This window comes from Muntiacus reevesi, chromosome 2 (assembly GCF_963930625.1).
Source record: "Muntiacus reevesi chromosome 2, mMunRee1.1, whole genome shotgun sequence".
Lineage (NCBI taxonomy): Eukaryota > Metazoa > Chordata > Mammalia > Artiodactyla > Cervidae > Muntiacus > Muntiacus reevesi.
In genome coordinates, this window is record NC_089250.1 from 189373769 (window position 1) to 189391015 (window position 17247).

Below are 17247 nucleotides of genomic sequence, written 5' to 3' on the forward strand. Positions count from 1 at the left end.
GGTTCCATCCCTGGGTCGAGAAGAGCCCCTGAAGAAAGGAACGACAACCCACTCCAGTATTCTGCCCTGGAGAATCCGCATGGACAGAGGAGCCTGGTGGGCTACAGGTCCACCCGGGTCACAAAGAGTCGGACACGACTGAGCTGAATTCAAATCTTGGCTCCTGCCTTCGGGCCGCATGGCCGTGAGCGAGTCACACTGCGTCTGGGTCTCCTGGTCTTGTAGAATGGGGCCTGTAAAACCTGAAGGGTCCCCTTGTGAGCAGCTGGGGGCCAGGTCACGGCGCGCCCAGCAGGGGCCAGGGCACTCGGTTAGGAGGTCCCAGCACTAATGGCCTTGACAACGATGGATGTTATTTCCCCTCCCTGACTGCCCATCTTGGGGAAATTCCAGCCCAGGGAGTACCTGTCATGGGGGTGAAGGAGGCAGAGAGGCTAGAAAGGGCTAAAATAGGGAACTCCGGGGGAGGGGGTTTCCAGCTGAGTGAGAAGGGAGATTCTGGTAGGTCTGGGGAACGAAGCCCATCGTCCGGTCTCACCCCGGCCAGGCCTCCCCAGGTGACGTACTCCGCAGGGCCGTCCACCCCTGATCCACCCCTTGGGCCCCTCCTTCACCACATCTTCCCCTCCCCGCCTCCCTGCTCTCTGCCGTCCCACCTCACACCTTTGCCTTGACTGTTCCCCCGCCTACAATGCTTTTCCTTGACAGGCTTCTCTGCATCCTCAGAGCATGACCTCCTCTCTCACACAAACCCCAGCCCACACTTCCATTAGTCTCCATCACGCCACTCGCTAGAGCACTTATCTGGCTCTGAAATTATATTTCATAACGTATTTATCAATGTGTCTTCGTGTTTCCCTCCTCCCCCTCTAGATGGTCAGCCCCCTGCGGGCAGGCGTCTTGTCCCCTCGTTCACGCTCTGTCCCCAGGATTTGGCATGTGCATCCTGAGTGGTCTAATGCAGGGGTCCCCAACCTCTGGGATCCAATGCCTGATGATCCGAGGTGGAGCTGATGTAATAATAAAAGAAATAAAGTGCACAATACATGTCATGCTCTCAAATCATCAAGAAACCACACACACACACACACACACACACACACACACACACACACACACACACCGTGGAGCTGATGTAATAATAAAAGAAATAAAGTGCACAATACATGTCATGCCCTCAAATCATTAAGAAACCACACACACACACACAAACACACACACTGTGGAGCTGATGTAATAATAAAAGAAATAAAGTGCACAATACATGTCATGCCCTCAAATCAGCAAGAAGCCACACACACACACAAACACACACACCGTGGAGCTGATGTAATAATAAAAGAAATAAAGTGCACAATACATGTCATGCTCTCAAATCATCAAGAAATCACACACACACACACACACACACACACACATACACACACACAAACACACACACACACACACCATGGAGCTGATGTAATAATAAAAGAAATAAAGTGCACAATACATGTCATGCTCTCAAATCATCAAGAAACCACACACACACACTATGGAAAAAGGCTGAGGACCACTGGTCTAATGAACATTCCCAGGGGTGGGGTTTGGCTGAACCTGGGTGGGGGCTTCCTGGGAGGAGACCACTGGGAGTCTTTAATCCCCAAGGAAGTGGATGAGCCTCTGGCTCTCAGCAGGAGGGCAGGCAAGGCCCAGAGAAGGTCACATAGCAACCCCAGGGCAGGGCGGGGCCCAAAGGATGTAGAAGACTTGTCTGCTGGAAGGTGTCATCCCTGGAGACAGGATTGGCATCCCTCCTGTCCCCGGGCCCATGTCTCTGGCCAGGGGATTCTTGGCTGGTTGGTGGCCAGGGCCCCAGAGGCTCATCAGACCCTCCTCCTGAGAACAGGCTGCTCCCAGCTGGCCAGGTCCTGCTTAGGGCAGGACACCACGCCTCCCTCCGAATCCCCACTTTGCTGTCTCTGCAGACCGCCCCCATGGCTGGGCCTGTAGTCTGGCTCTTTGCTAAAAATCCTCCACGTCTGTCCACATCTATCTATCCTTGCCTTAGTCCAAGTCCTTCAAGAACTGCAGGGGCCTCCTCCCTGCCCTCCTGGCCCATCTGATTTGTTTTTCATGCGGCAGACACAGCTAGCTCTTTCCAATTTGATTTGGGTTCCATCTTCCCAGGGATGGTGAAACCCTTTCGTGTCCTCACACTGCTCTGCGGATAAAGTTTAGCCACCCTCCATGTGACCTGACCTTCCCACCCCAACCTCAGCCCATGGCATCTCTCACATACTCCCCTCTGGGTGTTTCTTGACCACTGGGCCTTTGCATATGTGGTCCCCTCTGCCTGGAAAGATCTTTCTGCCTCTCTTTGCCGGATTAATTATTCTTGCTCAGCTTTCAGATCAAGCCTCAAACATCATGTCTTCCAGGAAACCTCAGGTCCCCGTCAAGGTGGCATCTCCCTCTACATACTCATTGGCTCTATATTTGCCTCCAGGGACTGCTCGGCGTGATTGTATAATTATCTGTTTCATGTCTGCCTCCCCTTAGACTGAGCAGCTCTGGGGGTGGAAACCTTCTCTTACCTGCCCCTCCCAGCACCGCGTGTGGAGCATCAAAGTCTGGATGGAGCAGAGACATGCTCGTGCCTTCATGCACTTGTTCTCAACAACCATTTGCTGGGAATCCACTGTTGCTCGGCTACCAAGTTGGCACAGATCTGATCCTAGACCTCGGGGGGCTTAGCCTATTGGGGACCACACACTACAGTGAGACCTGGGCTGGGCAGCGGCCACAGAGCAGGACCTCAGGAAGAGTTTCTCAGGATTTGAACAGTGAGTAGAAGTCTGAAAAGAGGCAGAAGAAAATGCCAGGAGTGCAAACAGCCTGTGCAAAGGCCCTGAGACAGGGAGGGTCAGGGAACCGCGGTGGCTGAGCATGGCTGCAGTGCAGAAAGGGAGGCAGGGGCAGAGGATACAAGGGCAGATGGAGGTACTCAGGACCTAGAGCTGCCTTCCTGCCTCACTCCCCTCCGGTCTCCCTGCCAGGACAGGTCAGGACCTGCCAGAGACCTGCTCACAGGCTCCAACCCCTTTTCTCTGGGGCCAGAGCAGCAAGGTCAGGGCTTGGCAGGAGCCCAGGGCAGTGTGGGAGGATTTTCTTCAGAGCACTGGGGACCAGGGAGCCCCGGGAGGCATCAGCTCTGCTCAGAAACAATCTTGTTTTCTTACACCTGCCTCCCTTTCAATCAGATCTCACCAAGCCCATGCTACAGATGGAGAAACTGAGGCTCAGAGGTGGCTATCCACAAGCCAAGGAGAGAAGCCTCAGAAGAAACCAACCCTGCCAGCACCTTGATCTTGGACTTCCAGCCTCCAGAAATGTGAGAAAATAAATTTAAGCCACCCCACTTGTCGTATTTTGTTACTGCAGCCTGAGCTAACTAATACACTATGAAAAGATCATTAAAACTTCATTAATAATTTTTGCATTGATTCCATATAACGGCTTTGGATATACTGGGTTAAAGAAATGTATTATTAAAATTAATTTCTCCTGTTTCTTTTTACTTTTTAAATGGGACTCTTGGAAAATTTTAAATTTCACATGCAGCTCTCATTAGTGCCTGACACGGTGCCTTTCTGGCTTATAGTAGGTGCTCCATAAATATATATCTATTGAATAGGTGGTCCAGTGGTTAAGACTCTGTGACTCCAACGCAGGCGGTGTGGATTCAATCCCTGTTTGGGGCACTGAGATCCCACATGCTGTGGGTGTGACCAAAAGTAAATTTTAAAAATATGTATCTGTTGAAGAATTATTTAAATAGTTGTCTTTGGGAGGTGACTGGAAGACAAGAGGAAGGGTACTGTCTTTGCATTGTATTCCCTTTGAGTCTACAATGAACAAGTATCTCCTTTTATAAAAGGAGAGAAGTCTAAAATAAAATACAAAAATAAATGAATAAAACACAATGAAACACTCCCTTTGTGACAACTTAATATATTAAGAGAAAAAATCATCACCCTTATACACTTGAAAGACGCCTCTCAGGAACTTCGTGGTCCAGTGGTTAGGACTCTGCTCTTTCACTGCAGTGGCCCCAGTTCAATCCTTGGTTGGAGAACTAAGATTCCAGAAGCTGTGGAGGGTGGCCAAGCAAACAAAAAAAGATGCCTCTCACAGGTATGGACTCAGATGGCTTAGTGTGTCAGCTACAAACTGCCAGAAGGCCGAGTCTCGGATGATGGGAGAGAATCCTCTCCACGCCCCAGGCTCAGGTCTCCTACACAAGCACCAAGCGGGGAGGCCAGGCCCAGGGACAGACCCCTCACTGTCAACAACCAAAGATTCCCTACTCCCCTATTCCCTCCAATCTTCCTCCTGCTTCTGGGGTTTCTTCTGTCCATCTCTACAGTGGGCACATTGGACTCATGTCATTTTTTTTTTAACTTTTTACCGTGAAAAATTTCAAACATATACAAAAATAGAGAAGAGTAAAAGGAATCTCCACACACTGCCCCCTCTCCTCAATAACCATCAATTCCTTTTCTTTCACATCTACTCCCTCCCCACCCTGATTATTTTAAAGCAATTGCTCAACAGAGGATCACTTCATCTGTAACTAGTTCAACATGTTTCTCTCAGAGACAGAGCCTCGTTTTCAAAACATAAGCACTGAACCACTATCACACCCAATAAAATGAACAATAACAGCTTAATATCATCCAGGATTCCCTTGGTGTTCGCATTCCCCAAATATCAGCGTAAAACAAGACAGTTAGTATGTGCAGTCAGGATCCGAACAAGGTCTGCATGTTGAAATCAGCTTACATGTCTCTTAAATCCTTAAAAAAATTTTTTTAGTTTTATATTGTAGTATAGTTGAGGAACAATGTTGTGTTGGTTTTGGGTGTACAGAAAAGTGATTCAGTTGTACATATATATGTATCTATTCTTTTTGAAGTTATTTTCATATTGAAGTTATTACAGAATATCAAGCAGAGTTCCCTGTGCTATACAGTAGGTCCTTAACCCTTTAAAAAATTTTTTTATTATTTCTATGTTTTGACTGTGCTGCTGGGTCTTCATCGTGGCACACGGATTCAATAGCTGTGGCATTTCAGCTTAGTTGGTGTGTGGGATTGTAGTTGCCCAACCAGGGATCAAACCCACATCCCCTGCATTGGAAGGTGGATTCTTAACCACTGAGCCTCCAGGGAAGTCCCTTAAACCCCTTTAATGTAGGCTTTAGATTACTCCAGTATATCCTTCTATTCCTCCCACCCACCCTCCCTCTCCTTCTTGCCAATATTCACCACATTTGTTACCTATTTGCTGCAAAATGAATTTCCACAAAACAGAGCAGCTTAAAACAACAAATATTTACTATCCCATAGTTTTTGTTGAGCAGGAATCTGAATGAGAATTCTTCCAGCGCAGCGTTTCTCACTGCAATCTAAGCGTCGGTGGGGCTGTGGTCTCATCTGCAGGCATGACTGGGGAAGGGCCAGCTCCCAAGTCCCCTCAGTACATGTTGGCAGCACTCAGCTCCTTGTTACGGGGCCTCCAACGCGGGAGCTCACGACATGGCAACTGTGTCAACAAAGCAAGCAAATGGGAGAGGGAGCGATGGGCTTCACACCTGTGCATGCACCAGACCTGCCTGGAGCAGCTGTTGAAAGACAACCCACTAGGCTCCACCCCCAGAGTTCCTGACCCAGCAGGCTTGGGCAGGGAAGGACATGCATTTCTAACAAGCTCCCAGATGACACTGAGGAGCCACAGGTTGAGAATTACAGCATTATAGGCACCCCCTCCCAAATTTTTTATTTCTTCATTGAACTTTATCTGCTGAGGGATCACTCTTAGGAATTCCAAGGTGAAGACAATGGTTTCAACCCTAGCTGCAAATAAGAATTAGTTGGTGAAAAACTAAAAATAGAGTTGTCATACGATCCAGCAATCCCACGCCTGTGTACATATCCGGACAAAACTCTAATTTGAAAAGATGCATGTACCCCTATGTCCACAGCAGTGTTATTCACAATAGACAGGACACGGAAACGACCTAAACATCTGCCGACAGATGAATAGATAAAGAAGATGTGGTGTGTATACATACATACATATATATATATATATATATATATGAATACTATTCAGCCATAAAAAAGAATGAAATAATGTCATTTGCAGCAACATGGACAGACCTAGAGATTATCATACTAAGTGAAAGAAGTCAGAAAGAGAAAGACAAGCATCATATTATACCACTTATATGTAGAATCTAAAATACAACACAAATGAACATATCTACAAGACAGGAACAGGCTCACAGATATGAGGCTCAGACTTGTGGTTGCCAAGGTGGAAGTGGGTTCGGGAGGGAAGGATTGGGATTAGCAGATGCGAACTATTATATATAGAATGGATAAACAACAAGGTCCTGCTGTATAGTGCATGGAACTATGTTCAATATCCTGTGATAAACCAGAATGGAAAAGAATATGAAAAAGAATACATATGTATACACATCTCTATCTTCGCTGAATCACTTTGATATCAGTGATACCACTGAATCACTTGGCTGTACAGCAGGAATTAACACATTATACATCAATTATATTTAAGTAAAATTTTTAAAAAATTACAAGGTGAACTTTAAAGGGTCACACCATCTCTGCGTCCCCAGAAAGGCCCGAGAGACAATCATTGAAAGGGCAAATGTCACAATAGCAGCTCTGGTGGTCAACTCTGGTACCCACCCCTCTAGCTGTAGATAATTTCTAAATCTATTAACAAAGTGGGGCTAGTTATTCCCATTTTACAGATAAGGAAATTGAGGCTCAAGAAGGTAACTGGAAAGTGGCAGAGCTGGGCTCAAACACAGCCCCAAGTGCCATGTCAGTCAGGCCTTTTAGCTCGGGCTGGAGTCTCCGGCCCCTCTGGGTGGAAAGTCCCCAGCCGTCAGCCTGAGAGGATAAGGTTGCTTGTGGTCAGGCTCAGCTGTGGATAAAAGTCCCTAAGAGCTGGGCCTTGGGAATAATTCCTGCCTGACCCCAAAGCCACCCATGCCTGGGATGGTAGTTGTGAATAATGGATGACACTGGGGAGAACTCTGTGGCTGGTGATTCATCTTCACTGTGATGCTCAACTGCCTCTGGTGCGGGGAGGGGAGGATGGATGGACTTCCCCGCAAGAGGCTCAGGCTCCCCACTCCTTCCCCAGCCTCTCCTCAGCCTCAGAGTCAAAGGCAGGGGCCACAGGAGAATCAGGGGTCAACCCCACTGCCTATTACTCCCCCATCTCCACCTCGAGACCCTTCCGCCTGGAGAAGCAAGGCCCAGGGACTAGATTCTGGAGGATGAGGGAGGGAAGGAATGGCTTTGAAATGTGATGCAGTTGGATGGTCTTCCCAGGTGACTCAGTGGTAAAGAATCCGCGTGCCAATGCAGAAGTCCTGGGTTCAATCCCTGGGTTGGGAAGATCCCCTGGGGAAGGACATGGCAACCCACTCCAGTATCCTTACCTGGAAAATCCCATGGACAGAGGAGCCTGGTGGGCTACAGCCCATGGGGTCGCAAAGAGCCGGACACAACTGAGCACAATGGCACGATGGCTGAGGGATGAGGGCTCTGTAGTTCAACTGCCAGGGTTCAAGTCCTCTGACTCATGCCAGCATTGTGCCTTAGGGGGCTCACTCATCCTATCTGAGACTCGGTTTCCTCATCTGTAAAGTGTGGAAGATACCATCGACTTCATGGAGCAGTCAGGGGTTAAATGAATAAATAACACATTAAAAGTGCTTGGCCTCATCTGACACATAGTAAGTACTCAATAAATGCTCCTTAGGTTGCTTACCCACAATGTGGGAAGCTTTTCTGCATACTTTGTCTCATGTACTCCTTGTGGCACCCAAGGACAGTATTTGCTATAATTCTCATTTTACAGATGAGGAAACCAAGGATCACAGAGATTAAGTGGAAGATCACAAAGCAGTCCATGAGAGGAGCAGAATTTGAACTCAATAACCAGTGAACAACTTCCAAAACACTCAAGAGTCCCAGTGGAACATCCTGCCCCACTGTCCTACACTTGTTACCCTACAAAAGCGCCTCAGTTTACACAATCCATCCTTCCTTACACAAAAATCGACTCCAGATTAAGGACTTAAATACCAAAAACAAACAAAAAACCCACCTTAAAAAATGTTTGGCAGCAATGAGAGGAATAATCCTTTCGAACTTAATGATGCAAAGATGATAGATTATAGACTTAAATGTCAAAAACTAAGCTTCAGAAACCTTAGCAGGAAATATAGGTGAATATATTTTAGACCTCAGCATTAACAAAGATGTTCAGCATCATTAGCAATCAAGAAACGCAAATCAAGATCTTGCCTGGGAACAATTTCACAGTCAACTGGAAAACATTTTTAAATCGAATCATACCAAGTGCTGGAGAGGATGTGGATCGTACATGTTGTCGGTGGAAATGTAATTAGGGCAACCACTTCATAAAGTACCTTGCTGTCATCTCTCACAATTGAATATTCATATATTCAAAATCCCAGTGATTTCATTTCCGGGTAAACACTCCAGAGAAACTCTTGCATGCATAATCAAGAGCTACTTATGAGAATGCCCAAGGATTTCCCTGGTGGTCTGGTGGTTAAGAATCTGCCTTCCAATGCAGGAGACAAAGGTTCGATCCTTGGTCAGGGAACTAAGATCCCACACGCTGCAGGGCAACCAAGCTCAAGCACCTCAACTACTGAGCCTGTGCACTCTGGAGCCCGCAGGTCACAACTAGAGAGAAGCCTGTGCACTGTAACAAACACCTCATGTGCCACAACTAAGCCCAACAAAGCCAAAAAATATTTTAAAAAAAAACAAAAAAGAATGCTCAAACAGCACGTAAATTAGCAGACACCTGGACACCATTCAAGAGGTTGTCCACAGGAATCCAGACTGGTCAGTCATGATACGTTGACCTAGGAAAATATGACACAACAGTTAAAATAAGTAAATCCCAGTATGGGCCAATCTTAGCTATATGTAGACTATTAAATGATGAAATGAAGTCTCATAAGGTACATATATGAGAATACTTTTTTTTGGTTATCTGGCTTCCCTTTATTTGATGGATTGAATTGTGTTGCTGAAGAGATACACTGGAGTCTTAATCCCTGGTACATATAACCTTATTTGAACTCATATAGGGCCTTTACTGATGTGATTACAGTTTTTATTTATTTATTTTTTATGGCTGTGCTGGGTCTTGGTTGCTGCACATGGGTTTTCTCTAGTTGTGGTCCATGGGCTTCTCATTGCAGTGGCTTCTCTTGTTGCAGAGCTCGGGTTCTAGGCACATGGCCTCCGGAGATACGGCGTGCAGGCTTAGCTGCCCCATGGCATATGGGATCTTCCCAACCAGGAATTGAACCAGTGTCCCCTGCATTGGAAGGCGGATTCTTAACCACTGGACCACCAGGGAAGTGGTATTATTTAGGTTTAGATGAGGTCACATGAGTTAGAGTAGGCTCTAAATCCAGTGACTGGTCTCCTTATAAGAAGGGGAAGAAGTCCCAGTAACAATTAGACAAACAAAAGAAGTAAAAAGCATCCAAGTTGAAAAGGAACAAGTAAAATTATCTGTTTGCAGATGACATGATCTTATGTACAGAAAATCCTAAAGAGTCCATCAAAAAGCTATTAGAGGACTTCCCTGGTGTTCCAGTGGTTAAGACTCTGTGCTTCCACTGCAGAGGAAGCAGATTCCATCCCTGGGCAGGGATCTAAAATGCCACGTGCCATGCATTGTGGCCAAAAAAACTTTTTAAAAAAGTTATTAGAACTAATAAATGAATTCAGTAATGTTGCAGGATATAGAAATCAACATACAAAAATCATTTGTGTTTCTATCCATTATCAGTGAACTATCTGAAAGTGAAATTAAGAAAGTAATCACATTCACAATAGCATTAAAAACAACAAAATCCTTAGGAATAAATTTAACCAAGGAGGTGAAAGACCTGTACACTGACAACTATAAGACAAAACACAAAACCAAAAAAAAAAAAAAAAAAAAGAAAGAAAAAACCCGTAAGATACTGATGAAAGAAACTGAAGACACAAATAAATGGAACGCTCTCTTGTGTTCTCGGATTGGAAGAATTAATATTGTGAAAATGTTCATACTATATAAAGTGATCTATAGAATCAACGCAGTTCCTATCAAAATTCCAATGGTATTTTTCACAGAAATAAAAAAGTACCCTAAAATTTGTATGGGACCACAAAAGACTCCAAATAGTCAAAGCCATCTTGAGAAAGAACAAAGCTGGAGGAATCACAACTTCCTGATTTCAAGCTATATTACAGAGCTTTAATAAAACATACTGGCATCAGGACTTCCCTGGTGGTCCAGTGGCTAAGGCCCGGCACTCCCAATGTAAGGGGCCCCGGTTCTATCCCTGGTCAGGGAACTAGATCCCACATGCCCCAACAAAGACTGAATATCCTGAGTGCTGCAACTAAGAGCCTGCGCAGTCAAATTAATAAATTTGATAAAAAGATACTGGCATAAAAAAGGCACCAAGACCAGTGAAAAACAATAGTGAGCCCAGACGTTAAACCTACACAAATACAGCCTAGTGATTTTTGACAAGGCGACAAGAACACGCAATGGAGAAAGGACAGTCCCTTCAATAAATGATGCTGGGGAAACTGGATAGTCACATGGCAAACAATGAAATGGAATTCTTGTCTTAGACCACTCACAAACTCAAAATGGATCAAAGACTTAAATGTAAGACTTGAAACCATAAAACTACTAGAAGAAAATATCAGGAAAAAGCCCTTTGATATTGGACTTGGCCATGGCTTTTTGGATAAGACACCAAAAGCACGGGCAATAAAAACTAAAATAAGCAAGTGGGGCTACATCAAACTAAAGAGCTTGTGTAAAGCAAGGGAAACAATCAACAAAATGAAAAGGCAACCTACAGAATGGGAGAAAATGTTTGCAAACCATACGTCTGACAAGCAGTTAATATCCAAAATATACAAAGAACTCAACTCAATAGCGAAAAAGAATTTGCTATTTTTAAAACGGGCAAAGGACCCAGATAGACATTTTTCCAAAGAAAACATTCAGATGGCCAATAAGTACATGAAAAGGTGCTCAACATCACTAATAATTGGGGAAAAGGGAATCAAAATCGCAATACCACTTCACACAAAAGGGAACCTTTGTGCACACTGGTGGCAATGCAAATTGGGCAGCTACTATGGAAATCAGTATGGAAATTTCTCAGAAAATGAAAAATAGAACTGTCACGTGATCCGTCAATCACTCTCGGATATATATCCAAATGAAATGAAATCAGTATCTTGAAGAGATATCTGAACTCCCATGTTTATTGCAGCATTCTTCATGATAGCCAGGACATAGGGGAAAAAACTATATGTCCTTCAATGAATGAATGCATAAGGAAAATGTGGCATATATATACACACATATATATGTAACATATCATATAATATATGTAATATAATACACACACACACACACACACACACACACATTGGAGGAGGAAAATGGCAACCCACTCCAGTATTCTTGCCTGGAAAATCCTGTGGACAGAGGCGCCTGGCAGACTACTTGCAAAGAATCAGACATGACTTGAGTGACTGGCCACACACACATATACATACACACACACAATATAATATTATTCCACCATCTGTTAAGTGAAATAAGCCAGACAAAGACAAATACCATATGGTTATCACTTACATGTGGAGAAGAAAGGAAGTGGGAAAGAGACCGAGAATCAAAGAGAGGGAAGGGAAGCAAGCCAATTTCACAGAAACAGAAAATAGAACAGTGGTTGCCAAGGGCTGTGGGGGAGGAAGAGACAAGGAGATTAAAAGGTCAAAGGGTACAAACTTTCAGTTACAAGAATCAGTTCTGAGGGTCTAACGTACAGCGTGCTGACTATAATTAACAATTTGTTAATAACTTGGAAGTTGCAGCTCCTGCTGCCGCTAAGTCGCTTCAGTCATGTCTGACTCTGTGCGACCCCATAGACGGCAGCCCACCAGGCTCCCCTGTCCCTGGGATTCTCCAGGCAAGAACACTGGAGTGGGATGCCATTTCCTTCTCCAGAAAGTTGCAGAGTAGGTATTAAACATTCTCACCCCATGCACGTAGGTGCATATACACACACACACAGAGTTAACCATGTGAGGTGATGAACATGTTCATTATCTTGATCTGGGTAATCATTCCACAATGTGTGTGTATTAATATTTGAAGTTTCACACGGTGCACTTTAAATCATACAATTTTATTTGCCAATTATTCCTCAATAAAGCTGGGGGAGAAAACGGAGAGGTGACGACACACAGAGGAGCAGGCATGTGAAGACAGAGGCAGGGATTAGGGTGATGCATCTACAAGCCTCGGATTGCTAAAGATTGCTGGCAACCACCAGAAGCCAGGAGAGAAGCATGGAACGCGTCCTTCCCTAGAGCCTTCAAAGGGGACGTGGCTCTGCCAGCACCTTGATCTTGAACTTCTAGCTTACAGAGTTGTGAGAGAATAAATTTCTACTGTATTAAGCCATCCAGTTTGTGGGAATTTCTTCCCTGGGAAGCTAATAGACCCTTTCAATAAAGTTAGTAAAAAGAAGCTAACATTAAAAAAAAAACATAAAAGGAGAAGGGGGGCGGCACAGGATGAGATGGTTAGATAGCATCACTGACTCAGGGGACATGAATCTGAGCAAACTCCAGGAGATAGGAGCCTGGCACGCTACAGTCCATGGGGGTCCCAAAGAGTTGGACATGACTTAGCAACTGAACAATAACAACATAAAAATAGACTTGGAGGATAAAACCATCCAAGAAAGAAAGTCGGGAGCAATGAAGACAGGACCCAAGGTGGTGGGGATGACAAGGGGGACATGATGGGGAAACCTCAAGGATGGACACTGGCCATTGTTAAGGTCCTAGCTTTTGATTAATGGGTTACGTGGTGTGAATCACATGATTAAAATAACTGTGGAAATTTTTAAGAAAATCAGGTCATGCAAGGACCAAAGAGAATACACCACAATCTGGGTTATGATCAGTCCATCATTCTCTGCACCTGAAGTTTGCTAAGAAAATGACTTAAAATCAACAACAACAAAAAATTACTTAAAATCAAAATAAAAGGGATTCCTGCACCACTGCCTTCTTCCACGTCTGTGACAGAGTGCCCCTCTCCCCTGCCCCCTCCCAGCCCCCACACCTCTCCCCTTACTGTCTTTCCCTTCTTCCCCAGCGCATACACGGTCTGACAAGTCCTACAAAGTACTCATTTCTGCGTTTATCATCTGTCTTCCCTCTGAGAGGCTGTGAACGCCAGGAAGGCTGAGGTTTCCATCTGATTCATGCCTCTCTCCCCAGGAGGGAGCACAGTGCTTGGCACAGAGGAGGTTCTCCATAAAGATCGGCTAAATAAATGAAAAAAAAACTGAGTGAATAAATGAAGGCTTTGAAGAATGGGTGATTAAGGGGCTCTGGTGCTCAGGTGTACGTGTGTGCTTGGGGTGGGGGGTGGGTACCACACGTGGAAATACAGGACAGGCTTCAGGCAGGGAGCACGTGGGCACAGCCATGCCCTCCCCACTCCCCAAGGCTGCCCCTCATCACGCTGCTAACAGACCCCAGAAATGAAGACCAGAACCAACCCAGGTTCCTCTCAGCCCATGACAACCCAGCTGGAATTTTCCAGGAGACACAGGAGCCCATGGGATGTCTCTGCCCTGGCTGGGGGCTCTTGTCTGGCACTGAATTAAGAGCACCGGGCTTCGAGCCGCTGTGGGGTTCAGCTCTGGCACGTACCCCACTTCAGCCTTCCTTCTGCCCCCATCTTCACCGCTGCTAGCTCCCCTAACCATCTCTAGTTATTTCTATTACACTTTGCTTTAAATTAACCCACTTCTTTTTTTTCTTCTCCCTGAAGAAACTGCTTTAAAAAGGAATGGAGTGGGTAGGGGAAGGAATTCGATGGTGGTCCAGTGGTTGGATGTCTGCCTGCCAATGCAGGGTACATGGGTTCGGTTCCTGGTCTGGGAAGATCGCACACGCCACGGGGCAGCTGAGCCCGTGCACCGCAACTAGTGAAGCCTGTGTGCCCTGGAGTTTATGCTCCGAAGCAGGGGAAGCCATCGTAGTGAGGGGCCCGTGCACCGCAATTAGACAGTGCCCCCTGCTCCGTGCTACAGCTGGAGGGAGCCCACATACATCGGCGAAGACCCACCACAGCCAAAAATAAAAATCAAGAGCAAATTTTTTTAAATAGTTTTTTTAAAAAAAAGGAATGGGGGAAATTCCCTGGTGGGTCCAGCAGTTAGGACGAGGCACTTTCACTGTTACGGTTTGGGTTTTAGTCCCTGGCAGGGAACCTAAGATCCCACCAGCTTCACAGCACAGCCAACATAAATAAATACATAAAAAGGGATGGATATGTCACTATCGTAAACGGAAAAGCAATATCTGGGCCAAAAATAGACAGTAACATAAACTGCAGAAAAACAACACGTTGTTCAATTCGAGATGGGAGTGTGGATTGCCCAAGACTGTCAGCCTTGGGTTATAAGGTTATAATGCGGCCGAGCCAGCGCTAGAGAGAGGCCAGAGAGATGTTATACCCACCGACCAGCAAGGGCCGATTTCTCTCCTTGACCCAGATTGCTGGGTGACTCAGAGTTAGGTGACACCCTGTCTGTGTCCCACCTAACCTCGCCCTGCAGAACTCACCTCTCACCCCCTGTGGAACTGCCCTCTGGCCCAGCAGTTCTCTTCATGTTTAGGCCTGGAACCCTAGGAGCAGGGGGCTGGGCAGGAGGCCCCACTGGAGTCTCCCCGGAGGCTGGCCGAGGCCTCTCTACTCCCTGGCAAGCCCCTCCCTTGTCCCAGCCCCTCCTGAGCCCCAAGGGAAGCGGGCACAGGGCCAGGTTGGCACAGGGCAGGCCCAGCTGAGCCCCAGCAAGCCCCAGGGAGTCACGGCGAGCTCAGCCCTCGCCCTTAATTATCTTCCTGGCTAATGAGCATCTAAAAACCTCCCTGTCATCGTCAGGAGGACCCCTGGGATGCTGGGGGCAGGGCAGTTCTATGGACCAGATGTCACCAACGGTGGGAGGTATTAGCACCCCCACTTCCCGGAGAGAAGAAATGGGCTTGGGGAGGGGAGCTATACTTCCTGTCTCTTTGCAGGGGAGAAAGCTAGGGTTGCGGCAGACAGTTAGGGTGGCGGTTAAGTTCGCGACTTGGCAGTCTACTGGGAGGGCTTGAATCAAGGCTTGGTGCGCACCACCTGTGACCTTTAGCAAATGCACTAGTCCCTTGTGGCTCAAAGCGTGGTACCCAAACCATCACTACCACCTGGGGGCTTGTGAGAAATGCAGAAACTTGGGTCCCAACCTACTGAGTCAGAATCTACAATTTAACAAGACCCCCCCCCCCCGCAGGTAATTTCTGTGCACATGCGCTGCTCTGTGCCTCAGTTGTCCCATCTGTAAAATGGGGATTAAAATGGGTTCATGTATATGTAGTAGTGCTTAGAACACGGTTTGCTGCTCTTATTATTTATTCGTTGTTATTGCTATTGTTGAAGAAACTCACTCTGGGCAAGACAGATAGCTGGGCTATTCCCAGCCCCCCTACCTTTCAGCACCCCAGAGGTGGGTTGTCCTTGTGAAGACCAAGAGCCTGAGGCTCACAGAAATGTGATTGGGCAGTGATTTGCCTAAGATCTAAATGAGGAAGCCCAGGTTCACTCCCACACCCATCCAACCCTACTACTAATGTTAAGAGTGAATGGAGGACTTCCCTGGCAGTTCAGTGGTTAACACTCCATGCTTCCAATGCAAGGGGCACAAATTTGATCCCTGGTAGGGGAACTAAGACCCCACATGCTGTGTGGCATGGCCAAAAAAATAAGTATTAAAAAAAAAAAGAGAGAGTGAATGGAATTGTTTCCTCTGTACTAAACCCTTGTGGTGCTCACAACTGCCCTTGCTGTCACCCCCATTTTTCAGGCAATGAAACTGAGGGTCAGAGAGGTCAGGCTGCTTTTCTCAAGCTACCTTGCAGGAAAGGCTGCATTGCACCCAGTCTGAGGCTCATCATACATGCTATGCTGTATACCCCCATCACTATTTTTTCCTCCCAGAATCTTTCCCCTCAAAGTGTCCCTGAGTCCCTTGTCACTTTTTTGCCAACCCTGGCTCTGGGGTTCTGGGCCTGTCCCTCCCACCTGCTCACCACTAATGAGGTCTTTGGTCACTTGAGGCTGGGACCACAGAGGCCGCTGAAACTGACTCTGTGGGAAGAACTTGCTCCTTTCACCGGGGCTTCCAGGTGTGTCTGACCCGGCAGGAGCCTTTGAGGGTGGCACTGGGCCAACTCAGAAGTAGGAGCTGTGTTGAGCTGTCTGGCTCTGGCCTCTGGGGAGCTGGCCTGGAGCTGAATGCCCCTCTGCCTCTTCGCCCACTCTAACTTAACCCCCAGCTCACCTCTTGGGCCTAGCCTCTTGGCTAGGGTGCAGCGGGGTCAGACCCGGAGGTCTGCAGTCTGCCCATTCCTTCCTTCCTTCAGACAAGCACGTATCATATGCTTTTGTAAATGTACAATTTTGCAGTGCATGGGCTAGAACATAACACACAGCACTGGGTAGAAATCAGGGAGGGCCCTCTGAAAGATGGAGTGGAAGAACATTTCAGCTGAAGGAAACAGCACAGGCAAAGGCCCAGAGGTGGGAAACGGCACGGTGCATTGGAAGCAGGGAGACACCAACCCCGAGTGGCTGGAGCAGAAAGAGCGTGGTGACTATGGCCTTGAGAGTGGGGCCCTCCATCTTCTCCCAGAGGGCTCTGCTTTTTTTTTTTTTTAATTTATTTTTGTCTGTGCTGGGTCATGGTTGCTGCCCAAGGGTTTTCTCTAGTTGCAACGAGTGGGGGAGACTCTCTAGTTGTGCTTGGGCTTCTCAATGCAGTGGCTTCTCTTGTTGTGGAACATGGGCTCAAGGGCGCACAGGCTCAGCAATTGCAACCCATGGGCTCAGGACTTGTGGTGAGGGGGCTTAATTGCCCCACAGCATGTGGAATCTTCCGGGACCAGGGTTGAACTGTCCCCTGCACTGGTTGGTGGATGCTTAACCTCTGGACCACCAGGGAAGTTCCAAGGACTCTACATGAGA